Source organism: Panthera leo, chromosome C2 (assembly GCF_018350215.1).
Source record: "Panthera leo isolate Ple1 chromosome C2, P.leo_Ple1_pat1.1, whole genome shotgun sequence".
In the NCBI taxonomy this organism is placed as follows: domain Eukaryota; kingdom Metazoa; phylum Chordata; class Mammalia; order Carnivora; family Felidae; genus Panthera; species Panthera leo.
In genome coordinates, this window is record NC_056687.1 from 20678445 (window position 1) to 20685996 (window position 7552).

Genomic DNA, 7552 nt, shown 5'->3' on the forward strand with positions numbered 1-7552 from the left:
AAACATTAAAAAAAATTAAAAAAAAAAATAAGTCAGAGGCCATAAAGTAGAAGGTAAATGTGACCTGTCCATTTCCCAGAGCACCAACTTTTTTATGGGTTGTTGGCCAAAAAGTGGTAATGGATGTATAAGTAGGAAGTCATATGTGGAGAAATTGAAATTTTAGGTAAATGTTCGTTTATTAAAGAAAACGTTGGGAGAATTTAAGTGAAATGTTTTGAGCTTCGGAAAAATTTGATCCATTGTATCTTCTACGTTTCTGTGACACGTGCTAGGGTCACTTGGCTCAAAATTATGGTGTTGTGCTGTCTTTTGGGTTACTCATAGAGTTTTTCTCCTTTAAGGCCTTATAGTTGTATTCATGTGAGTTTGGCCAAGCATAGTTTTTAATTCTAACAACAACAACAAAAACAACAACAACAACAAAATTTCAATGAACATATACTTACCCTTTATTTGTACATGCCAATCATGTGGAGGTATTTTAAAATTAAATTGTTCACTTTTGGTGAAGAAAATAAAAATTATGAAAGACAAATGTAGATGTCACACTTGAGGGTTTGGTTTTGTTTTGTTTTACCATCATGGTGAATAAGAAGATTAGAAAGATTTTTTTAACTTAATACTATTGTTTCAGAAAGTATTTAATCCAAGTATTTTTGAGGTTATTGCCTAAGTGAAGAACATAATGACTATTTGTGATTATTTGTGAGATATTACGCTCATTATGAGAAAGGTCATGCATGGTGACCTATTTTCAATGAGGAATGACATTACATGATGTGCTAAGTTTAAAGTAATAAAGTTTGATTTTTAAAAAAAAAGTTATTGTAGCTAGGAAAATTAATGTTATAATTTAAATATAGTTAATTTCAAGGATCCAGGAGCTATGTTAGAGGCTCACTAAATTTTAAAAGATAAATCTAAAAATAATTGAAGGAGAACATTAAAAGCACGCCCTTATTTTAGGAACAAAATACTAGAATAATAAGGGTTGAATGACATTTAAATGTCTTATTTATAGCATGATTTCAATATCTGTGTGAGCTTTCAAGATTCTGTATCATTTCTGTCTCCACTTTTCCATATTTCTTAAAAGAGTAGGTTTTTACTAGATGTTGAATTATTTATGTTGCATTTGGTGATGCTGCTATCATTTCAGTTCTAATAAGTATAGCAAATAGTATTTTTATGAGTTGCATTAATTAATGATAACATCTGTATTATTAATATTTCCCTTTAAATCCGGAAGTTCCAACGTTTACAAATCAGAAGACTGCGGTATACTCCATCTATTTATAGAGTATGCTTTTCTCTAAATCCACATGAAATATAAGAATGGAAATTATAGTCTAGTTTCCTCAATAACACTATTATTGACTACAGTAGCTCTGTAGAATTTATACAATATTTGTGGGTGAATATTCTGTATCTCACTTGTGAAAAAATGAACCATACAACTTTGTCAAGCTTATTATTTATTTTTTTAGCTAGTTAGTTTATTTATTTACTCATTTTGAGAGAGAAAGAAAGACAGAAAGAGAGAAAGCAGGGGAAGAGCAGAGAAGGAGGGAGAAAGAGAATCCCAAGCAGGCTCCACACTGTCAGTGCAGAGCCCTATGAGGGGCTTGAACTCATGAACTGTGAGATTTTGACCTGAGCCAAAATTAAGAGTTGGACACTTAGGTGGCCCAAGTTTATTTATTTTTTTAATTAAAATTTTCATTTTGAGGTGTTTGTAATTTTTCATGCAGTTGTAACAAATAACACAGAGAGGACCTTTGGAACCATTATCTGATTAATTTCCCTGAATGTGATACTGTATTAATGTCAAAACGTGTATACAATATCACGTCTGGATGATTGACTTTGATATGATCCACTCATCTTGTACAGATATCTGCAATTTTACTTTCATTTGTGTTTGTATATGCGTTTAGTTCTAATAAACTTTATCACATTCAAGATACAGAACAGTTTCATTACCTCAAGCATCCCTTGTGTTGTCATTTTGGAACTACACTTCGTTCCCTCCCACACCTTACATCGCTGCCAACCACTTCTGTGTTCTCCATTTCTACACTTTTGTCATTTCAAAAATGAGTGGAGAAAGCACTCTTCTTAGAAGGCAGTGACTCACAGGCCCTCGATCATCCAGCGTCAAGGAGGCCAGGTGATCTGCGAACTGCCTGGAGTGACAACTGGTGAGGCTAAAGAGATAGACAAGGGGAAACCAGATATGGGGAGCAGTCACAAAAGTTCCCTCAGGAAACGAACCATAAACAAAAGGAAACATAAAAGAAAAATTGTCATTTTGAAGTATATAAGTAAGTAGGACCTTTGGTTATCCTTGACCCAGACATTAAAAGATTCTGGCTTCCAATAATAGAAAAATGGGGGGAGGGGTAATTTAGAAGAAAGGGAACATGGTATTTTAATATTGGAGATATATTTCCCAATATAAAGCAAAACGAAAGTGATCCTTAGTGTTTCTTCTATAAAACTGGTCTTTGAAAAAGCAACACACATAATTCATTCCTATTTCAATCCTTTTTTTTGAAAATGGATAAATAAGGTGAATATATATATATATTATATATATATGTAATATATAATTGTATATATATAACATATATATACATATATATTACATATATATAACATATGTAATATATATAATATATAATATATATTGTGTATATTGTGTATATATAATATATATACATATATTACATATATATAATATATATACATATATATTACATATATGATATATATATGTTATATATACATATATATTACATATAATATATATGTTATATATAACATATATATTACATATATAATATATATGTTATATATAACATATATATTACATATATATATTATATGTTATATATAACATATATATTACATATATATATTATATGTAATATATATAATATATATATATTTTTTTCCTTAGTTTCATTGTGGCACATAGAAGTCATGACAGGTCTATTTTTTTTTTTTTTAATTTAAAACATTGTTCAGTATTCTCCACATTCATAAAAAACTTTAAAATTTTATATCTTGGCAACTATATTAATTCAAACTAGCGTAAATAATACTTAGGATTTTCTTGAAAACTACAAATCCCCTTTTCACTGCACTAACAAGAAAATTGCAAATCTGATTTCTTTCTCAGACATAATGGAGGGTGAGCGCCAGGAGGTGGGAAGATGTGAGGAACTCTGTCCACACAGGAATAAGTCAGGAAGTAGTTCATGGGCTGGTCTTAATGAAATTTTTGAAAAATTGTACTTTCATAGGCTTTATTACCAGAAAAAATATCATGGTGGGATTTAATAACATCAGAGGTTAGTAATAGAAGGAACATTATGGGAAAATAAAAAAAAATAAAATAAAATCCTCCACTCCATAAAATGCACCCTTCCCACGGAAATTACTAGCATATTATATATGAAATGGCAGTAAAAGGGGAAAAGCACATAAAAATCATGATTATTTTTTAGCCTTTAAAAATGAGCTGATTGCTTTTTTCTTTACCTGCTAAGACCTGAGTTCAGGGATCAGTTCCGCTGCAAGTAATTATGGTTTTCTGAAATGATCAGAGGACTATTTTCTCCAGTGTGCTTTGGATATTAGACTAAAACTGGAGACAGAAAAGAAACTTGTGGAAACAGAAAGTTTGAGTTTTCAGTTATAAATTACTAGAAAATTATTCTGATGTAGTGGTCATCCTTTTATATTTAGTGACTTATTACCGTTGGGCAATTTCATGATCTCTTTTTAAAAAATAATGTCTGCTTCAGTGGTTCCTTCTCCTATCAAGGGACAAATACATATTCTTTAAGTGTGGAGCAATGAGCATAAGTTTGGAACAAACATTAAAAAAATAAAACAGAAAATAAAGTTCACTATGGGGGTTAAAAGCAATACCACCCAAGAAAAATATTACAAGAGTCTATTTTTAGAGGCTTGCAAGCGAAGATAGCAGTAAAGAATGTTAGATCATGGATCTAAGCAAAAAAAAAAAAAAAAAAAAAAAAAAAAAAAATATATATATATATATACACACACACACACACATATATATATATATACACATATATATATACACATATATATATGTGTATATATATATATATGTGTGTGTGTGTGTGTATATATATATATATATATATCCTGTCTTATTTTTGCTGACATTTCTATGGATGGAAGAGATGAATAAGAAGAATGTGCCTGAATGTTTGGGGAAGAAGGAATACAACTACAGAGGACTTTTGTGAGACACAGTTTCTTCATGAAAAAGTTGGGTGCTTCTGGAATAATATTGCAGCAAAATAATTGGCCTCTAACCAATGTGTTCATAAACACTAAAAGGAAGTTCTGAGCCAAGACTGTGAATTTATACTCAATTAGCATAGCCCAAACAATCTGTTGCATGGCCATTTTTCTTCACTCTTGAACAGGTTTTGGGACTAGAAGACATCTTGAGAGAATATGGCCAGAGTTCTTATCAGCTACCAGCATCCATGCTGAGATAGCAATAATCTCTTACCATTATCTGTCGTCTATATTTGTGCTAAGTTTTGATATACACGTTATAAGTGTTATATTATTTCAGAAAAAAAGAGGACCGCAGTTTGGATTAAATTGTCAGGGAAGCCATCGTAGAAAGAAGATTCGATAGACGAGGCAAAAGTTATATTAGAAAAGACTAGACACGTAAAAATGGGAATGGAAACTTGGGGAGATTAGTTTTATAATTTCATTCAAATTTTTAAAACTTTGATTTAAATGGCTATGGAAGATACAGGGACACAAAGACCAACTAAATAGCCGTTTGGTCAAGTAATTCAAAATCTAGCCAATGTAGAAGCATGTCCACACAGATACAGATGTAACACACGTGCAAACACACACACGTATATTATTGGTGACCAGTGGGGAAATGAAGTAAATTAGAAGTAAAGTGAATGGGGGAATTAACTCCCTCTGAGGGAGCAATGGTCAAGAAAGACTATTTAGAGAAGTAAGTACATGTTAAGAAACAGTGAAAAATCAGAGTGTCAAAAATTAAACTGAGTTATTAAGGCAGACTGCAATAGAAAATAGAAAGCTATTGAGAGCCCCTTCTGATGGAAATAGGGCCTTGAGAAGTGCTCTTGACCTACAAGTTTGTTAGCTGTATTTCATGGTCTCCTGGACACAGATGCTCTCTCATTCTCAGCACCCTGTAAACCTTGGGGTGGTTTGCCTCGGATTCATTCATGAAATCTTCCATGTGTGTGCGCACATGCAAGCAAGTGGTCTGAATGTTTGAAGTAAGTTTTTTAAGTTAATTTATTTATTTTGAGAGAGAGTGAGAGCGTGCAAGTGGGGAAAGGGAAAAGGGAGAAAATCCCAAGCAGGTTCCATGCTGTCAGCACAGAGCCCGGCAGGGGACTCGATCTCGTGAACTGTGAGATCATGACTGGAGCTGAAATCAAGAGTCAGGCGCTTCACCGACTGAGCCACTCAGGTGCCCCTGAAGTAATTTTTAATGGAAATTCATCCCAATGAGAAAATAAATTGATCACCCTCTAAATGCCATATTTTTTTCTTATTTGTCTTTTAAAGATTTTGTTGTGAATTGTTATATATACAAAAAAAAGTGATGTATATGTAATATATGCATGTGATACACATATATGCAACTTTTATGTAACATGTAATATTATGTAATGATAATAAAACTAACATCTATGTACAAACAACCCACTAAGAGATATAATATTTTTTAATATCTGAGGAAAATATATGCTTTCTTAAAGTTAAGGTTACATGTGTAACTGTGAAAATAATTATCTGGGATGGATATTTAAGGTTGGGATTTGACAGATAGAAAAGAGGGGTAGAATTTCTGGATAAATGTTTAAAAACCAGGCACGAGGGGGTGGAATTTAGTGTCCAAATGGAGGAGTTGATTTCAGGCATGAGGATGGGTAGTTTTATCTATGGTAATAGGTAGGAGAACAGAATATGTGAGACAGTCATGTGTATGTGTGCGTGCCTGTGACTGTGGAAATTTGTGGTGTTTTTTAGCAATTGGTTAACTTTTCTCAAAGAAATAGGAATCAAGATAATTAGCTGCAAATGAAAATGGAAGAAGGCTTGAAAAGAGAGGAGACATGCGAAGCAGGTGAGCAGAGAGAAAAAGTGAAGAGGTTCAGGCAAAGATAAGTTTTTCTAACAGCATCAAGAACCCCCTTAAGTTTTAAGGCCGTGTATTAATTGTGTATCCCGTTAGCATGATTGTGTCTTCTCCTCCAGACTTGCTGGCATGTTTTCAGATTCAAAATAAATAAATTTTTTTTTCTCCAAGCAAATCAAATGAAACAAGTCAGGGAAAAGGGATTCAGCGGATGTTTATTCTGAGCAAGGAATGGAGTGAGAACAGTTAGAAGATGAAGGACAAGGAAAAGGTGCTAGGAACAAGAAACTGGAAGTCCTGACGGAGTTGCAGAATTATTGGAATCAATGTTCTAGAAGAAATGGGCTAGAAATATAGGAATTGCTGGACAGTGAGTCCCTGTAATCAAGATCATAAAGGACTTGCCGAATTGGTCATTTTAAAACAAATACACATCACCACCACCAACAAAACCAACGAATGACCACAGCAGTGAACAGCTGACGTAATTGTGAGATTAAGAGAAGTCTCGGAGAAAAATCAAGACTTCGGAGAATTGGAAACACTTTTTAAGTGCATTTTGCAACGATCCCAATTAAAACTAGTTATACTGGGGAGAGTGTAGGGTGGAGGTTGAAACCGTCATAAAGAAAGAAAACGAATCTAGTGTCAGTAAATGACAACCGCAAGGCAGTGTCATGATAATATAATCTGATAACGTGAGATTTAAAGCTGACTGTTCAGAAAGGCCGGAGGAGGAATTGTTTGAAGCTCCTACTGGAGCTAGAAATATCATTGCTCCTCACTACCCCCTTCAGACATTTCTAGCTCCAGTAGGAAGAATCCAGTAGGAAGAATGACATGAAAGAGTCAGATTTCTGTCTCTTCTGATTTCTGTCAGATTTCTGTAAGCTAAAGAAATGCTTACAGAAGAGGTTGAAAATATAGGGGATTTGGCTAAAGACTGATTATGGATTCCTAAGGATAGAATGAAGAGATCTCAGGAATCCCAGTGTGTCTGATATAGGAGTAGTACAGATTACATGAGGCTTAACAATAGAAATATCGATTTGGTAACCTGTAAATTCAGTGGATGGAATACTTAAGGACATTAACACTGAAAGAGAGGTGAAGAGAAAAGACTAAAATGTGATAAATGTTTATTTGGGGGCAAAAGGCAGTACGGTTGTGAATCCCTTTGAAAGAACAGAAATAGAACAGGAATTACATAGCTCAAGAGAAGCCAAAGCAAGAGGAATTTAAGAAATCGTATCTTGTCAAAACAGATTAAAAATTAAAAATATGGGGCGCCTGGGTGGCGCAGTCGGTTAAGCGTCTGACTTCAGCCAGGTCACGATCTCGCGGTCCGTGAGT